Source organism: Thermobia domestica, chromosome 13, assembly GCF_964235325.1.
Source record: "Thermobia domestica chromosome 13, izTheDome1.hap1.1, whole genome shotgun sequence".
Taxonomy (NCBI): domain Eukaryota; kingdom Metazoa; phylum Arthropoda; class Insecta; order Zygentoma; family Lepismatidae; genus Thermobia; species Thermobia domestica.
Genome location: NC_137466.1, coordinates 218076565 through 218096643, shown reverse-complemented (window position 1 = coordinate 218096643; position 20079 = coordinate 218076565). Strand labels below are relative to the sequence as shown.

General features: G+C 34.9%; 1 protein-coding gene across 1 annotated transcript in view; it reads left to right on the top strand.

Moving 5' to 3' along the window:
* The window catches only part of Fer1 (48 related 1), a 39481-nt gene that overhangs the window by 12714 nt on the left and 6688 nt on the right, over window positions 1–20079 (top strand). The window lies entirely within an intron of this gene.

Here is a 20079-nt window from a genome sequence, read left to right as displayed (position 1 = left end):
AACAATTTTCTACTGCTCCTTTAACCTGTCATTGGAACAGATAGTAGTTGACGGAATACAAAAAACAAAAATTTATGTGGAAAGAAAGTTCTGTTAACATTTGATTCAACAGAGAAAGAAACGCAAATATTGTAAAATATTTTACAAGACATTATTGAGTATGTACTTTTTATAATAGTGAATATGTACTTTTTATAATAGTTGGGGTCATAATGAAAGGAAAATTGTTATTGAACGGAAAATTGTTGCTGAATTAAATGAACAGAGGAAGGATGTAAATATTGTAAAATCTTTTTCAGCATGTTTTTATTATTATTATTATTTTACTCGAGATTTCTCATAGTTTGTTATTAAAATACTTAGCAACATATCCTCATTTTATTGTCCTAACAAACCATTATGTTGATAGTAAAGTAGTTTAGATTGATCGAGCTTCTGGGCATTCAGAATTTCATGTTATCCCCCCCCCTTCCCCCGTTACGAAATCCTGGCTGAACGAACCGATATATGTTCCAGTAAAATAGTTTAGAATGATCGAGACCCTGTTGTGATGACCACAGTATTTCATGTCACGGACCCCTCCTCTTTTACAAAATCCTGGTAACGTGCCTGGAAGAGGTATGTTCGAAGCTAAATCTTTCATAATCTTTCGCTTCTACATATTTAGTTCACTGTTTTCTTTTGCTTCTGTTAATATCACCTCGTTAATTGATTTTTTCTACAAAATTACATGTCAAGGTTGTTTGCTATACAAGGCATCATCCTTCTTTTTTCACCCCAATAATTTACATATATAAGGAAGTACGGTAATCTTATTTCTTCAAAACAAACAGTAATTTTAATGGTGTAATTCTATCGATATTTTCAAGTCATCTTACATGTTCCTTTCTTTCTAAAAAGAAATAATAAAATAAAATAAAATAAACTTGCATTGCAGTAGACTCTAGATTATCCGAGTTCCGGTTAACCGAGCCTCTGGTTTAACCGATGTAGTTTAAAGAAAATGCCAGTTGAATTTCTCTACCTACAGTTTTGGCGCAACGTTACAGCGTCAAAGGAACGTCAAAAGATGTCCCAGGAAACAATCGCTGATTTGAAAAAAAAAAAAAGCACTGTATGTGTTTAAAAGTATTGTTTTAATTTCAATAATCTCATAATACGTGTATTGTTGTACTTAATCACTTCTGAACTTCGTATTATCCGAGGTAGACTCAGTCCCAATTACCTCGGATAATCGGAAGTCTATTGTATTTATCTTGACTCTAATAAAATAATGTGTTTGTCCATTTGTCATCAGCTTTTTGCAAAGATAGAAGTAGTCTAATTAGGTACACGCAGTGACGTATTTAAGGAGGGCTTCCGGGCTTCAGCCCTTCCCGAAATGTTATTTACTATTTTAAAGTAAATGAAATATCTCGCAGAATTTTCACATTTTCAGGAATAAAGTTAGCAAAGCCCCTCCCGAAACACAATCGTAAATACGCCACTAGATACACGGGTAGATGTTCAGATTATCTAATTCTGTACAACTCCTTTTTTCTAATTTCGTCACGGGGGAATCATGGAGGTAAAATGGGTGCATGAAGGGAGATAGCCCTATATTCATAGGCGCCGAGTTTGGGGGAGCAGGGCACTTTTGGCCCCCCGAATATTTAAAAATGGGGTCCTCCCCCCATATAAACCAGTTGAGGAAGAATTAACAAAGAGGAGCAAGAATTTCTGTCGTAAATTTCGTCTTGCCTTTAATTCAATATTAGGAACAGCCTTCTTATTCGTTAGAAAGCGCCATTTTTAAAACGGTGTCTAATAGAACACTGAAGCTTCAACCAACACTAGGCAACACTGATGTGACAAGTGAAGATCAGTGTGGTGCAGCGAAGTTCCCAGAATTTGAACTTGAATTTGTTTTAATGCCTTTAGACAAATTTGACTTCGCTCATGAATTTCGCAGAGGAGCGGATGCAGCGGACCGAGATCAGGGGGGAAGGGTTCCTTTATCAAGCAGTTGATAGAAAACAGCTGAATATGATTATATATTTATTCATTGTTTGCCCCCCCCCCGAATATTTTCTTCAAGTCGGATATATTAGTGTCGAATTCATAGTTTTCGGGGTCTCTGAGATGAATAGTAACAATCTCGATGTCGTTCAAGTCCAATTTTAGCCAACATCACCATAATGCTGGAGAGCGTAGAAAATAACATGTCCAAAATGACCGATGTTGGTGTGAAATTCACAATTCTTAAGTTGCTGAGATGAATAGTAACACTTCTGACGTCGTTAAAGTTCAACTTTAGGCCCCGTCGTCATTAGGATTGGGAGGTGAAAAATAATATATTCAAAATGACCGATTTTAGTATCGAGTCTATAGTTTATATATATATATATATATATATATATATATATATATATATATATATATATATATATATATATATATATATATATATTGAAGGCTAAGCTGATTGGTAACAGTCCAGATGACATCTGAGCCCAAGTTTTCCAAGAACAGACATGGCAGTTAGTCCTTGAACTGACAAGGGAAGGCCGAAAGCGTTGCTTTACGGTGTATTATTTATTTTACTCATATTGAGAGGACCAACGCCAAAGGTCCTCTATTACACGCATATTGACCGAAGGTGTTACACTTCATTATTTATTTATTTCGCTGATGTTTATAAAGGCAACGTCAACGAATATATTTAGAGATGGAATATATTCTTGGGACTGTTAATTGCTTCTAGAAAACTGTTTGTTTCTATGAACTGCCGTTTCTAATATGTAGCTATCAACCACAAGACATACAAGCTACGTTTGCACATACTTGGAGTTTTAGAAAGGTAAGCAAGGTGTGGGATACGACGTACAATCGTTTAAAAGCGACCCACACGTTAGTGTGTTTGTGCTCGAAATTGTATATTACCTTTGTATAAGCTGGATTTAGTTTTTTTTTTTAAATAATCGACCAAACACTGAAATTATAACCAGATCCTTTTGTAATATTTACTTTTATCCTCCTCTATCTTCTAAACTTCTTATTCTATAATATATAACACGAATATTTTCATATATATATATATATAAGTATTTAAGAAAAACTAGCATTAAACCCTCTTGTACTACCTTACTCTTACCCTCGGAGACTTAGTATGTCGTTTGGGGTACTCTTCTCACAACTGTGCAGAATTCCAAAACTACGCGATTTATTTTTCTATTTAGCGTTTTTTGACCTTCATTGAGTGGATTACATGTGCTAGACGTAAACATGTAAACTTTGGTGAATGGGAACATTTTTATTCACAGAATATGAATGTATGTCATTCACTTTTGGGAATTCAACTTAGGGGATGCAGTGGAAGTGGGGGTAGGGGCTTCAATAGCGTCGTAAATAGCACTTTCAATAAGAACGTATTAGTGAATTACAATATTTTGTATAATGGCAGATAATCAAATGGGGATAGTTTATCTCATGTTAAACCTTAAAAAAGTCAGTCTGAAGATGGGGAGATGAGTGAAAGATCTTGTTGCTTGGAATAAAATAAATAATTTTGTAAACTATACCATCACGTAAAAGCTATTTCATGAATAAATAAATTAAAAAGAAAAAAAATTAAGAATCATCAGTGGTCATAAGTTGAGCTATATTTTTTAAGATCTCCAAAATTTCGAAATTAAGCTCCGAAAGGCTGGAGAAGAAATAAGTATTTGTTCTGAACTGCTGAACATATAGCTCTCAAACAGGAAGGGGAGGGGGCATTGTGGTTCAGTGCTACAGCGTTCACCTCTATTGCAAGGATGCTCCGGTTTCATCACAAGCCATGTGATTTTGTTGTAAATTTTCCGTGAATTTTCTGTGTTGTTCCTTTTTCTCCCACATTCTCACCCCACCATTGATTTCCTAATCTTTCATTTTCATTAATTAACTGTCTCCTTTGGTCTAATGTGCATAACTTTGGTACTTTTTTTTTTTTTTTTGTAAATTTCACTGAAGGGCAGAAGGAGAATTTAATATAATGTACTAGCAGAATAGTCATTCTTCGCACGGAGAGAATACGTTTCATTTTGGACATAAAGGGGTGAATTTGGATTTAACCGGCATCGGTAGTGTCACTGTTCATCTCAGGGCCCCGGAAACTATAAATTCGACACTAATATTGGTCATTTTCGATCATTTTAAATATCTTTCTCTTCCCCCTCCCCTAAGTTGTACCGTCAAAATGAAATGATAAAAACCAACCCAGGCCCGAAGTTCATTTATGTTGAAAAGCTGATTGAGATCATCAGGTGGTTCAAGAGTCACAAACATAGTCACTTTCATTTTAATATATGTAGATTCCTAGGCAATCGTTGGATATAAAGGCAAGACAATTTGTTACATCGAGTCTTTTGCTTCAGAGATCACGATTTGAGATTGATTTCCACGAATTCAATATAGACAAAGGACCGTAGAGAGAAGAAGTCCATGTTTTGTCAGTGTTAACAGTTGCTTTTTGACAGTAAATCAGGATTATACAGTCTGCAGCAAAACACCTGCAACGAACAGGTAAGTTTATTGTGAAACGTCGAAGTCTTTTGCTCCAAAATAAGTGTGCAGGGGAGGACGCTGAGGTTTCTCCTGGCGTGATTCGTGCCACTTAGACAATATGTTGATTCCTGGGCTGTTAGGCTTAGTTTCACAATAAACTTACATGCTTATGTTGCAGAACGAGAAATATGAGGTGCACTTAGATTATAATTTCCTTGCAAGATAAAATAATATTACAAGTAATCGTGTTTATAATAAAATCTAGAGGTACCCAGATAAAGATTTTCCAAGCTGAAGATCGTATCAAAATACAGTCTGAAAATTAAGTGTAGGCGGAGGGTAGACCTTACCCTGAACAAACAAGAGTGCGACTTAACAATAGAACCATCTGATAAATCAATTTTTCTCTTCTTTGGTCAACATATACAGCTGGATGGATATCTTATTACATAAGAGGACTCCAGAAGTCAATCCCAACAGACAGAACATGTAAATATCGTTCCCAGCTGGCTTTAGTCCCTGTACTACCCCAAGGCAAGTGTTATTTGGTCAGGTTCTGTCCCTAAGTGGAAAGTGTTGTCAACATGACCTTTGGAGACAGAAACGTCACTTTCCTCTATCCTTCAACTCACACAATAACAGATGCTAAGTGGTTTAGATCCTATCACCACAATCTCTTTAAAAGAGTTACAAAACAGAAGCTACTCACAGAGTACACAAAACGCTCAGGTGAACGTGATTACTATTCAATTAGGAACATTATGTAGATAAAATGAATATTCAACAGAACTGTCAAAACGTCCAATAACAACTAACAGAAATCAGAAAGTAATATATTATTTAAAAAATATATTTATTTATTTTCATTCCATCAAAATTATATTCATAATTTCTCCTTAATATGTTATATATACCTGGTAGACAGTCTCGTACTGCAAAGGACGAGGGAAATAAAGTACATTGTTAGCGATATACTATCTCTATGATATACTCTGATAGCTTTTTAAATAAATGTATGATGTTCATTTTATAGTTTGTATCAATGGTGTACTTTTTTGCTTACAAAGTTTTTCATGAAAATCCTTTTTGAAAGAGAAAATACAAATTCAAGAAACAAGAGTTTTAGAAATGATCTAAAAAATGCAAAGATCAAAAGACTGCAATCTTGGCCAATAACTAGCTTTTGGATCAGAGACCACAAAATTTTTGAACGACCCCTAAATCGACTTTTCATATTTTCTACGGAATAAGCACTTGATACTGAGTTAAGTGATAATTTGGGTTTGGCTACATTATGTGTAGTTCTCAAGATACAAGGTGTACAAGAATTTTTTAAAATTGAAATATATTAGATATTTCGATCCAATAAATCGCAATTAAATCTCGCATACTCTATATTACGTTACTGAGTAACTACAATTAATATCGATCATAGTCGCATTCGTTTTACACAAGAGTATTTTAATGAGGGTGCTATTAAAACATGTCAAAGTCCAGCAGGCACGCACCCAGATTTTTTGGGGAGGAGGGTAGGGAGCCAATAAAAGACACTCTGATTCTGTAGTATCTAACGGGTATTATTCTACAATCCCCCCACACAATAAAGATAAATAATTTTTAAGTACTGACACCTATTTGTATTCCAATTAATCCAGAATTTAGAAAAAAATGAAAGTATAAAAACATCTCTTAAAATATTCGAAAACTTTCATAGCAGAAAAATAAAATTGAGCTGTTAAGACAAATGTTCTAATCATACAAACGTAAAGTACATCCTGCATTTATCAATCCAAGGGTTGATATTTTCGGAGGCGAGGAATGCAAACCTACTTCCGCTGCAATTTCCTCTTGTAGTAAAATGGAGTCGCCAATAGCTATAGATTAAAATTGTATACTTAATTGAAAGTTCTAGTTATTTGCAATTAACTTTTTTTTTTTTTTTTTTTTTTGTTTGTTTACCAATTTGAGTGGCAAACATGAATTTTGAGACGCGAATCTAAATATGGTTATGGCCTTCGTCGTATTTTGAAGTAATTTAATTGAAACAGTGCACTTCTTAACTTGCAATTAAATTATCACAATCAGTGGCGTATTTAGGATTTTCTTCCGGGGGGGGGGTATGCACAGCATAGGGAAGCAGGGGAGCCCACCTGAGTGTGAGGATTAAATACATTTTAATCGATTATCTACTAATATACTATGAAGAAACGTGAGATTTTTATGTCGGTGGAGGACCTTACCCCATCTCAAACGGCAAATCTGAAATGACTCTTGTGCAAACAGTCGTTGAATATTTGTAATCCCATTTCAACTTAACTGGTTTAATTATAGAAAAGAAATGGAAATACTCAGTTCTGTGTATGTTTTTATCTGAAAGGAAATGTTGAAACAAGTTAAAGCTGTAATATACTGATTGCAGTTTTAATGGCAAGAATTGCAGACCGGTGAATGTTATGGGATATGATACAAAAATTTAGCAGTGACTCTAACCTATTACTCTGTTCTTACTTGGAAGTAAAAGGAAGCACCCTCTTGGCCTACCTAATTTCCCAGGCTACTTATTCCCCCTCTTGATTTTCTTTAATTCAAACACTTATTTTTCTTTATAACTGAACAATGTAAATATTCTTTTGCTATAATAACTAAACTCCCGTTATGTTGATATCCGTTCAAGTTCGTGTGGAACACAAGTTTCGCTTATCAGCTCCTCTTAGTTTTGGTGTTACTGACAACGGCCGACTTGAATCACAACTGACAATGATCGAAAGTGATAGGAAAAACGAAAGAAACTAACAACTAAGAAAAAGAAACAGAAGAGTAGAATGAACGAAAGAAAGAAAAAAAGAACGTAGTTCTTACATGGATTGAAATTTCACAAACACAGTATTATTTTTGAACAAAGAGCATCAGAAAATGGAAAGTCAATGAAATTCTTAGCAATGATAAGAAGAATTAGTATTCTTGTATGTGGAATGTGAAAAACTATCACATTTCTTTGGGGAAGATTGAACCTGCTAGCCCCGTAAATACGCCACTGATCTCAATAATTTTAAAACCGAAAGTTATCTGCACGCTGAAGTTATCAATGGGAGTTAGGTAGGCAGATAAGCATCGCAGGTAGCGACAACTATTAGCGGGACTGTTAACTATTAGGGATTGACGTTACTCACAGACTGAGACGCTTTGCTTTTGTAAAAGGATTAATATTCTATTCTAAACTACTGTATTATAAACCAACAACAGGGAGAAATGTAAACAGAAGAGAACTTTTCAAATTCGTTTTATTATAATTATAATTATAATTATAATTATAATAATTATTATTATTGCTTATTCTTATTTATTAATTATCACTATTACGAAGTATTTCATTAGAGACGTAATGGTGAACTTATCCAGCAAGTGATAGTGTAATCCTCATCTTGCATTTCTTTTTCAAAGTTTGGGAGAAATTTAGCTAAAATCTCACAAGAATTTTCTCAAAATTTTCGAAATTGATAGTAAACAATATGTCCAATTTGAAGTAAACAAGAGTCTATACATTCAAATTCTGTCCTCATCGTACAGTGAGCTATATGTAGATTGAGTATGTACAGTATATCTACGCATTATAAGATTTTGCACATAACGTTGCCTGTAATTAACATTAAAAATTTTCTGAACTCATGTGAAACAGTATTCATTCTTTGCACCTATAGAGTGTTTCGAAACATCACCTATAACGTTTGGGAGGTGATTTCTGACACCAAGATAAGAGAAAAGTATAGGCCAACCTAGGTGCACAAATGCTTCGTTTCGGAGTCATAGGCTGCTGAAAACATGACAAAATAAACTTTAAAGATCCATATTTCCAATACCTTGGAACCTACAGTAGTTGGGTCAAAATTTCACTTATGAACTAATATGTGCGCTATCCAAAAATACATGTTTCTAAATCCTGTGATACTCATACGATTTTTATGCAGGAAGTTTCTCTACGGGTATATAATTTGAAGTACTCACCAACTACCTCTCTAAAAATGGTTGCGGAAGTACCGTAGGAATCTGAAACATGGGTATTTGGATACGGCACATACCAGTTCGTAAGTGAAATCTTGAACCGGCCAGGGAAGGTCCCATAGCCATCTTTAAAATTCATTTTTTTTAATGTTTCCAACAACCTATAACTCGGAAATGATTCATTTGTGCACCCAGATTGGTCTATACTTTTTGTCTTATCTTGGTGTCAGGAATTATTTCCCAAACGATGTTGGTGTTGTTTTGAAACACCCTGTACATGTTGAGTATGTATCTCTATCGCAAGATTTTGCAAATAACGTTGTCTGTAATTAAAAAAAAAAGTTGTAATTAAAAAAAGTGGCTGAACTCTATGTGAAACAGTATTCACCCTTTGCACCTATAATTTTTTCCAAACTGTTATCCTTATCTAATTTCGAACACGCGTCTTCTAAAACAGAGATTTCAGAATGGTAGAAACTGATTGGATGGAAGGAATTACTTTAGCCAGTCTACACATGTTTAGTGTTCAGTACAAAAATATTAGTATTTTGTTCTTTAATATTTTTTATCCATGATTGGTTGAGTGCCTGGATGAGGAACCTAATTACGATTATAATAAAAAAAAATACACAATTATAAATAAGGTTATGTAAAAAGTTTTACAGAAAAAATGTATGTGGGAAGTGGTATCAAATGGAGTGTCAGTAGACCTTTGTATTTGTGGTTAATTTGTTTTAAGCACGTGTCTTTCGTTTGCAGAGGAAGTTGAAAACAATGGCCTGTGGAGATCGTTATTATTACTAGTAACAAGTTTAATTTCCGCATTCAGCATCCACTGCCACCGTCCATGCATTTGTCTTTCTTGTGTGTGGTGCCGAGAGGCCAAGGGGTCGAGTCCAGGTGGCCAGGAAATGATAGAGAACTATTTCCCCCTTTATATGTGTGAAGGCGTGCGTGCGTGTTCGTTTCTGTTGTGAATAACAGCTACTAATTATCTCATCCCCTCTTCTCAAGTGAGAGACAGGGAGAGGAAGATCACACCTGAAAAACGGAGTTCGTTCTGGGTCACTGAAACAATCTGCAACCACCATATATTGCTTCTGCGCACGACGAAAGCCTGAAAATACAGACATATAGCTTTACTAATACAGTAAAACCTGTTTTTAGCTGAACCGAACGAGACTCGCAACTTAGAGACAGGTTTCCGGTTAACGAAAGTAGACCTATCCTCAAAAAAAAAAAAAAAAAAAAAAAAAAAGTGCATGCATATAATGGGCATATAAAATAAGATACTGTAGTCTACTACTCAATTTACAATATTTATTTCTACTACGAATTAATACATATATAATTTGCAATGAGGAGAAACGGTACTCTACACACATTATTATTATTATTTTTTTAATAGTCAAGGAGGGTTTTCTGTACACGTCACTGCTTGGCTGCTCAACATTCCACAAGCACTTTAACCTGAGAAGCCACGTTAACACCGCCGTACATTACATTTTCTCTGGGGGAGGGGGCAAGCATTAATATTTGGGCCCTTAGAAAAAGTTGGTTTGGGCCCTTCCGGAAAATTCCAAAATACGCCCTTCTTTTCCATCTTTCTCTTATACTTTTTGGGCCCCCGGAGCCTGTGGACCTTCCCGCACGCCCCTGGGCCCGTTCCATACATGACAAATTAATTAAAAAGACAATGTTGACAGATCCCAAAGCTATACGAATAAGTATTATTTCTAGGGCCCCTAATATCCTAAAATCACAATCACATAGCAGGCATATGCCTATCATGTTCCCTCAGGTACATGGGTATGTGTCCAGTGCGTGCCTTATGTACCTCTGATAGAGAAATCACATGCATGGCAAGTGATAGTCACAGTGTATGTCCGCCCCTAAGCACATTCCTTACATGTTCCTGGGGAACGTGCCTAGTATGTTCTAGGTATGTTCACCATGCCGTAAGCGTCAATGAACCACAAAATTACACCCCAAAATGTCAAAACACCTATATGCGTAATGTGTTTACATTAAGGTGAATCTAAAAAACATTTTAAAAAAGTATTTAAAAAACACGTAGCCGAGGTGGGCGTGAACCACAATCTTTGGATTACTAGCCGCGTACTCTACCGACTTGGCCACGGAGACATTGAAGATAATGTTGCTTGTAGAGGGATAAATTGTTGAGATCTTTTGAATTTGGCTAATCAGAGTCCTCCTTTAACCGCATATATTTGATGCAAGTGTTGCTTCTAGTACACAATCGCTTAGAAAAAGAAGCAACAAATGCATCAAATGTGAGAGATGAATTTAGAACACCTAAATGTAGCATACCTAGCACATCTTGTGCTGTTAGAGTATCATTATGCATCATCAACGAGCTGGACAGTGAAAGTGAGACTTCATTATGAATCTAATCTTAGCCCATACCTTTCTGCAATTGTGATGAACGAACTTCAAAGGATATCTAAAAGTTATCACCTTGGAATATACTATTTGCGGATGACATCGTACGGCGAGTGGAGTGTAGGACAAAATCCAAGCGGACAAAATCCAAGAGGACAAAATCCAACCGGACAAAATCCAAGAGGACAAAATCCAAGCTAAATTCTGGTAAAGCGGACAAAATCCAAGCGGATAAAATCCAAGGAGCAGTATCATGTGCATAGGTGTGGTATGTACCTGTGAACACTCTAATTAAATTTTGTTTGTTTCTTTCTTCAATTGTCATGCATTCTAAAGTTTTATCTGTAATTCTTCAATTTATTGAAATAATATTTCATTTACATTTAAAGAACTGAAAATCCAATAAAATATGTAAGATTGATACAGTAAGAGTGCAGATGATCTTCAATTACTCATAAAATAGTCTGGTCACTGCTAGGACATGCCCAGGTGAATCCAATTTTGGGTGATCAGAAATATTTTGACTAAAAAGAGTATACTCACATAAATTAACCAGAAAATGAAAGCACTGGCTTGCTATATCAGAGATAACAAATAACAGCAAAGCAGTCCAGTCTTAAAAAGACTACACTACTTACTTAATTCTATTATATTTATTGAGAATTAAAGTAAAAATAAAATTAAAAAGATATAATTTAGATAAAAAAAAATACTTCTCTACCCTCAAAGTATTTACTTCAGTTACACTTCTCAAAATAACCAATAATATATACATTTTCATTTAGTTTGTCTAGACACATTTTCACATTTCGATTTTCTAGACAACACGTTTACATTATTTAATTCACACACATTATTACATTATTAAAAATACGCACTACATATTTCACATTTTGATCGTTTCTGACGAAAATTTGATTAGTATATCATAATTATTTGTTTCAAAATATACATAAAACACTATTAACAAACAAATCAAGACTTCTGTATGCCACCTCATAAGAATGGAATTAAAATACTCCAATGATTGGTCTCACAATAATATGCTGAGTGTCTTAAATGTATTATACTGTATATAATAAAATTGAGAAGAAAATACATACTTTTACAATGTATTTGTACACACATAATATTTTTACACACTTTCATATGGATGTGATAAGTAATTAAAGCTCATCTGCACTCTTACTGTGACAATCTTACATGTTTTATTGGATTTTCAGTTCTTTAAAAGTAAATGAAATATTATTTCAATAAATTGAAGAATTACAGATAAAATTTTAGAATGCATGACAATTGAAGAAAGAAACAAACATACAATTTAATTAGAGTGTTCACAGGCACATATCACAGCAGTGAACATGATACTGTTCCTTGGATTTTATCCGCTTCGATTTTGTCCGCCTTGTCAGAATTTAGCTTGGATTTTGTCCTCTTGGATTTTGTCCGCTTGGATTTTGTCCTCTTGGATTTTATCCGCTTGGATTTTGTCCGCGCCCCCGGCGAGTGAGACCAAGGCAGCTCTGCAAGATAAACTAGATGCCTGGAGAGGAGCATTGGAGAGAAAAGGGCTTAGAATTAGTAGAACCAAGGCACAATATTTACATTGCCCTTTCAGCAAATACGCAATCAAAAACAGAAGAATATGACTGGGCGAAGAAGAGGTGGTAATGGTGAAAAAATTCAAGTACTTGGGGTTGATACTAGAGGAGTTGGACAACATGGAGAGAATCGGCAGAGTATGTGTGACCGTAGAATACTATTATGCCTTAAAGGAAAATTTTACTAAACAGTAGTCAGACCTACCTTATTATACAAAATGGATTGTTGGACGACGAAGAAGAGAGAAACAGAAGTCGCATCTTGCAGAGATGAAGATGCTGCGGTGGATGTGTGGAGTGACGCGGAAGGACAAAATTAAGAATAAAATAATTCAAGGAACAGTAAAGGCGAGATCAGTAACAGAAGAACTGTAAGAAAGCAGACTGAGATAGTTTGGCCATGTAAGAAGGTTGTTTTTAAGTCAATCATTTTATTTATCTCACATTAAAATATATTACCTACATTTCTTAGCAGTACCACAGTGTGGCGTCTTACACGTAAACTATTATTAACATTAGAATGAAAACAATCAATGCCTGACCATATTGATCGTTATCAATGAGAGAAACAATGAAATGCAATATATCTTGTAACGAACTGTTCTATTTAATGGAATCCTGTCAGCATTTAGCCATATCCTGAGCGAAGCGCCTTAAAGGTTGACATGTCTATGACATTACCCAGAGAGATAGGTAGAAGAAGAAGACAAGGCCAGCTGTGCGCGTGTCCCCCTCTCAATGCCAGGGGGTTTAACCCTCAGAAAGATGGAGATAACCCACCAGGATAACCACTAATTGTGAGCACGCAACCACGTGATTTCTCTGTGACAGGAAGTGCAATTTGTGTTTTATCTTCTCCTTCGCTTAAAACGTGGGGATATAATTGATGTATTTAACAAAGAATAGACTTTAAACATGAATAAAAATCATAAATTATACGATATCATAAATAACTTGATAATAAATATCTGTAAGTACATCATTTCAATGCCAAACTTCCTCATAGGTTTTTCCTTTAATTCTTTTCCCCCTTTCATACAAGACATCCTCGTTCGATCTTCAGGAGAATACATGTGGTTTGGATAATACATTAAAGTGAAAGCTGATCTGTCATACACAGGGTGTTTCAAAACAACACCGACAACGTTTGGGAGGTGATTCCGGACACCAAGATAAGGCAAAAAGTATAGACGACCAACCTGGGCGCACAAATGCTTCCTTTCGTTGTTATAGGCTGCCGAAAACATGCAAAAATGAACATTGAGGGTCCATAGCTCCAAAATAATGGGACCTATCGTAGTCGGGTCAAGACTGTATTTAGGAACTAGCATGTGACCTATCCAAAAACATACGTTTCAGAATCCTACGGTACTTCCGCAACAACTTTATAGAAGCAGTTGGTGACTACTTCAAACTATATGCCCATTGCCAAATTCCCTGTATAAAAATTGTTGCGTGAGTGCCTTAGGATTCTGAAAGGTGTATTTTTGAATAACACATAATATTTTCTAAATGAAGCCTTGACCCGACTATGGTAAGTCTCATAGTTTTGGAGTTATATGGATATTTAAAGTTCATTTTTTCATGTTTTCGGCAGCCTATAACTCCGAAAGGAAGGATTTGTGCACCTAAGTTGGTCTATACTTTTCGTCTTATCTTGACGTCAGGCGTCACCTCCCAAGTGTTGTCGGTGTTGTTTTGAAAAACACCCTGTATAAGATTGGATAACAATCAAAAATAATTTTTGTAAGCCGAAAAGAAATTATGCTCCATGATGATCATACCACGTATTAATATGACGCTGATAGCTGGAATATACCTTCATTAGCCTTTTCATTATGACAAGACAATAGTATGGTTAACCGCTTCCCGAATGAACTCCAATTATTACATTTACATGGATAAACCCGAGTTATTCCGGGCCCCTTTTTTCTCTCTTTCTTTCTTTCTTTATTACGATCTAATTTGGATTTATGCGAAATATTTCATCCTGATGTAAACTATTGCACAAAGTTGCTCTTTGCACCCTATTCAATCAAACCTATTACTCTGTAGTTTGATTTAACGCAGAGTTGCCAACCTCAGAGAGCAAAATTATCAATTTTCTCCTTCAGTCTTTAAAATTATCGTATATTACAATAAATAATCTTATATTCGTTATGCACGTGATAATGGTAGAAAGAAGCATATAATACTGCTAACAAATAGCAATAATATCTAATAAACTTACGTACCGTAGTAATCTTTAGCTTTGAACTCCAAATCGGCGTCACTGTCTTCATTATTTATTTATTTACTTATTTATTTATTATCCTTACTAACATTACTCCGAACAACAACCCCCTCGTTGCACCCCCTCGTAAACGTAATTTAATTTAAAGGTTGGATGCAGGGTTGCCATTTACCAATTCTCAAATCGTTATTGATTTATTTTTAGCGGAAATGAATGTTAAAAACCTCAGTGTATGTTTTATAATTATTTAATACCAATTATTAAATATTATTGTATTATTGTATATAGCATTAAGGGTAGGGGCTATGCGACTATTGTTATAAATCCCGTGGAAGTCTTCAAAGTTATTGGAACTAGAGAGTTACGGTATTTTTTTTTTTTTTTACATTATATTTTCGCTATGTTTCTGTTCAACAACAATTGTCTAAAGATTTTTAGAGAAGGTTGTATATATTTCAAAACAAACGTCATTGTACTGTCACAGTTATTGTGTTTTTAGCTGTGCTTCTGCAAACATTTCGTTCGTTTGAATCTATAAATAGAGCAAACAGTATTAAGTATAAATAAACAAGTTAGGTAACTATCATTTAATATTATTTATATTTTACATGAAAGCAGTATTGATAAACTAATCAAAAAATTATAACCCAGGTTTATTGTTTACACTACAAACAGACATATTGAAAAATAAATAAATCATAAATATCATTTATTGATTACCTAGAAACAAAACAACACCGAAAATATATTTAAAATAACCAGCGTTTATTACTTGTGCTACACACTGGTTTTGTAAAATATAAACAAAAATATTGATAATGAGCATTGTAACCACAAAAATGTATTGAAAAATAATACTGTATATATATATAATCCATGTATATTATTTTATTACAGAAGATAGAAACAAAAAATGTTTGCTATACAACAGAAACAAAGAAGTACTTTGAAATTAATTACTTCTAGAATATGAAAAAGTTTCTAACTTGGGGTATGGGGCCACGCGTGAGAAAACTGCACCTGGACGATAACTACTCGATTAACGGAAGCAGAAAGTTCGAAAACAAAATGCGATCCTATTCAAGAATTAATAAATGAAATGAATTCTTTAAGTTTTACGTCCCACGGTTATGCCGGCTAATCTAAAGGAGACGGTGATGATGAGAAATCAATAGAATGGTTCAAAGTGGGAGAAAACGGGAGAACCCCGAGGAAACACATGCACACAGTGTTTGTCCACCACAAACTTCACTTGACGAGAGTTGGGATCGAACCAGGACCCGATACATAGTGGTGAACGCTCTACCACTGAGGCCCTAAGAATTAATAAAGTAACCTAACAAGAGGAATGGGTAATATCGTAGAGGTGTGTGAATACTAACAAATGGACGTTAAAATTTCAAACCCAATAATCATCCATTTGCTTATTTGTTTTGGAGATTAAACGTATCTTTCAGCGCAGATACTGCATAAGACGTGGACCAGTCACTGCACGGAGAAAAATGCATAATCCAGTCGGCATGCAAATGCTGTTTTTACCAGGTTACGCGCGTCAGCACATTAAGTAATGTTGTTTCATCAGTAGTACGATCTACACCACCGTCCAGGAAAAATTTTGTATTGTGGGACCACCATTTCAAATCTAGAATTAAGCCATACCCATTCCGACGGTGGTAACTTAGGTATATAATGTTGTTACTACCTTCCTACGAGTGTCCCCTCTTGAATCTTTCTAAATCTGTGACTCCCTACCTTACGAGAGTAATAGTTTTTAACACGAAATCAATCATGTGAATGAAATTATCCAATCACAGCGAGTCTAGTTCGACGCCGAACTCCAGACTTGGCATGGTGTTCTTAGCTGCTGTACTTTTATACATGAAATTATATTACTTAAGGAGCGTACCCGCGTAAATACGATGTGTCCACACGGAAATCCTAGTCCTTTTTTTCTCAGTGTGGCGGTTCTACGGGAAGAGCAGTGGGGTTGACTCTTCTCGAAGGCTACTTTTTGCAATACTTGTTTTCTTAATTGATATAAAAGTCCTTACTTCGAACCTACAAGAGATGGTCAACGCCCTCCAAATGACTCCTGTGGATTTTTTGCTGGGGCCGACAGCTTAACACCCAAATTGGTCCGTAGACGTCCTTGGTATCATTTGAATATCTTCACGAAACTACGCTCAATCATTTTCTCCCCATGAATTTAAACATCTATGAGGGAGGACCCTCGATAACCAATCGGTAGATACAAAAAGTGCAAAGAGTCGTATTACCTACGAAAGGAGAAATACATTTTCAAATTCGAGCCAGACTAAAAACATGATAATGCTAGTTTTGTTTCTGAGACGAGACGAGAAATGGTTCGAGTCTCGTGCACAACACTAGTTCAGCCAAATCTTTGATCTCAAAACACTGTTTTTAGTGGTACATGATTCATAGCATTAAAACTATAAATCTAAAAAGTGGTTGTACGATAACAATGAAGAGGATTTATTAGCATTTGAAGATGCAGAAATCACTGTAAAATAAACTTTAATAATAAATGCGGTTTTAAATGTTGTTATATCACACCTTTCATAGGCCTCTTGTAGAGAGGATTCTAATGACTTCTAGATGAAATTAAGAGAAAAGGCATCAAGACATAAATTCTAATGACCTCTAGATGAAATTAAGAGAAAAGGCATCAAGGCTTAAATTCTAATGACTTCTAGATGAAATTAAGAGAAAAGCATCAAGGCATAATTAAGAGAAAAAGCATCAAGGCATAATTAAGAGAAAAAGCATCAAGGCATAAATTCTAATGACTTCTAGATGGAATTAAGAGAAAAAGCATCAAGGCATAAATTCTAATGACTTCTAGATGAAATTAAGAGAAAAAGCATCAAGGCATAAATTCTAATGACCTCTAGATGAAATTAAGAGAAAAAGCATCAAGGCTTAAATTCTAATGACTTCTAGATGAAATTAAGAGAAAAAGCATCAAGGCATAAATTCTAATCACCTCTAGATGAAATTAAGAGAAAAGGCATCAAGGCTTAAATTCTAATGACTTCTAGATGAAATTAAGAGAAAAGCATCAAGGCATAATTAAGAGAAAAAGCATCAAGGCATAATTAAGAGAAAAAGCATCAAGGCATAAATTCTAATGACTTCTAGATGGAATAAAGAGAAAAAGCATCAAGGCATAAATTCTAATGACTTCTAGATGAAACTAAGAGAAAAGGCATCAAGACATAAATTCTAATGACTTCTATTTAATAGATGAAATTAAGAGAAAAAGCATCAAAGCATAAATTCTAATGACTTCTAGATGAAATTAAGAGAAAAAGCATCAAGGCATAAATTCTAATGACTTCTAGATGAAATTAAGAGAAAAAGCATCAAGGCATAAATTCTAATGACTTCTAGATGGAATTAAGAGAAAAAGCATCAAGGCATAAATTCTAATGACTTCTAGATGGAATTAAGAGAAAAAGCATCAAGGCATAAATTCTAATGACTTCTAGATGAAATTAAGAGAAAAAGCATCAAGGCATAAATTCTAATGACTTCTAGATGAAATTAACGTCTCGTCTCGTAGGCTGCACTAGCAGATAGTTACTTGGAACTTCTCATCTTCTTCTTCTGTGTTATTTCCTACTACATGTATACCCGTTTCATAGAAATTGACATAGCTCTTATATGTTTTCTAAGAATTCAAAATTACATTATATCATTATGATCCGTTCCGAAAGACGAGATAGACTTCTAGTATTGCTAGTGATAGTTGAAAATAATAACTCCTCAGGGTGAGTAGAAACTGGCAGCATAACAATAGATGGAAGTTGACGATTTTGTTATTCTTTTATGGATATCCATTCTTCTACAACTTCTCCAGAGCCTTTTAGAACGCTTGTGCGTTTAACGTCGGTGGCAAATCTGATCAAATCATGTAGTCACTTTTGTTGTAAGGATTTGAATTTAGTTGTGATTCCCTTCCCCTTAATATTATTTGCAGGGAGCTGTTCAGTTACACATTTTTTTAGTTTTAAGAAACTTCTGGAGGCAATGTGAATGAAGAATTTGAGTGATCATAGGCCTATCGATTATTGTGATAAGATTAATAACGTTTACTATATCTCATCCTACGTATTTAACATTTTTGGCCATAAATTGAAATAATAAAATATTTACTTTCATCCTAACACAGATTAGGAAACAAGGGTTGCCAACTGTCCTTTAGTTTTACCCAACAGTTCGGTTTTTGACTTCCTTCTCCGGTGTCAGGTACGACTTCAAAACCGGACGTTAAATGTCCGGTAATTTTTCCTCTTCAGATTATTTTGGAGTGACGGAAGGAACCATTTGTCGACGAACATGGTTATAATTCGCTTTGATATCAACCTGTCGTGCGTGGAATTTGCTGAAGAGTAGGAAAATTTACTGGACTTATTAAAACTGGTAAAGGTCCACTAAAGTATATTTTCAAGAGGGCAGCTAGCACTGGTTCATCCTCAGTTACATCTTCCAATTAAATAATGCATCCAGATCTAGTAAAAGTATCTAGGCATTGTGAGACATTACCAGCCGCAAACGAAGCTGGTAAAACTCATTTTTCCAGTATATTTTGTGCATACTTGAAACTGTTTTAAACTACTGTTTAAATGCAATGTATTATTGCTGTTAGACTTCAAAAATTACACATGCCGACTCAGCCAAAACTGGAATAAGTAAGTTTAATAAAGCTTCAAAAGTAACTAAAATTATTAAATTGGAACTCCAAATCGTTCAATCTTATGTGAAGTAATCAGTTTCAGTTTGTTCACATTTTTGACGAGCGATGATGTCACAGTCTTAAGAGTATACTTATTCGAAAAGGGTGTCCGGTATTTCCATTTTCAAAAGTTGGCAACCGTAGATGAAACTCGTGAGTTCGAAGGTAGTGAGTTTCAAATCACACTCCACTGAGCTCAATCTCAATCATTGAGCGTGAGTTCAAGCGAGTACGAATTCCACTAAGATCGAGTGAAACCTAATTCCATTGAGGTTTGTGACCACACGTTCAAGTATGCATAATGGATTTAACCCTATTTTATTAAAAATCATACTCACTGTAGCGTGTGTTAATGGAAAATGAAGAAGTAAACATGTGATGATATTAGTGAAAAACGTACCAATAACATTTTTACAGTATCAGTATCAATTCTGCCTTCAACAATAGATGCTTGTGTTGCGAAACATATAACGAACGTATTTTTGACTTTCATTTGTTTTTCTCCTCCACAGATGTAATAATCTCACTTGTTTCTGGAATTTGATTAGCTGTTTTGTTTTGTG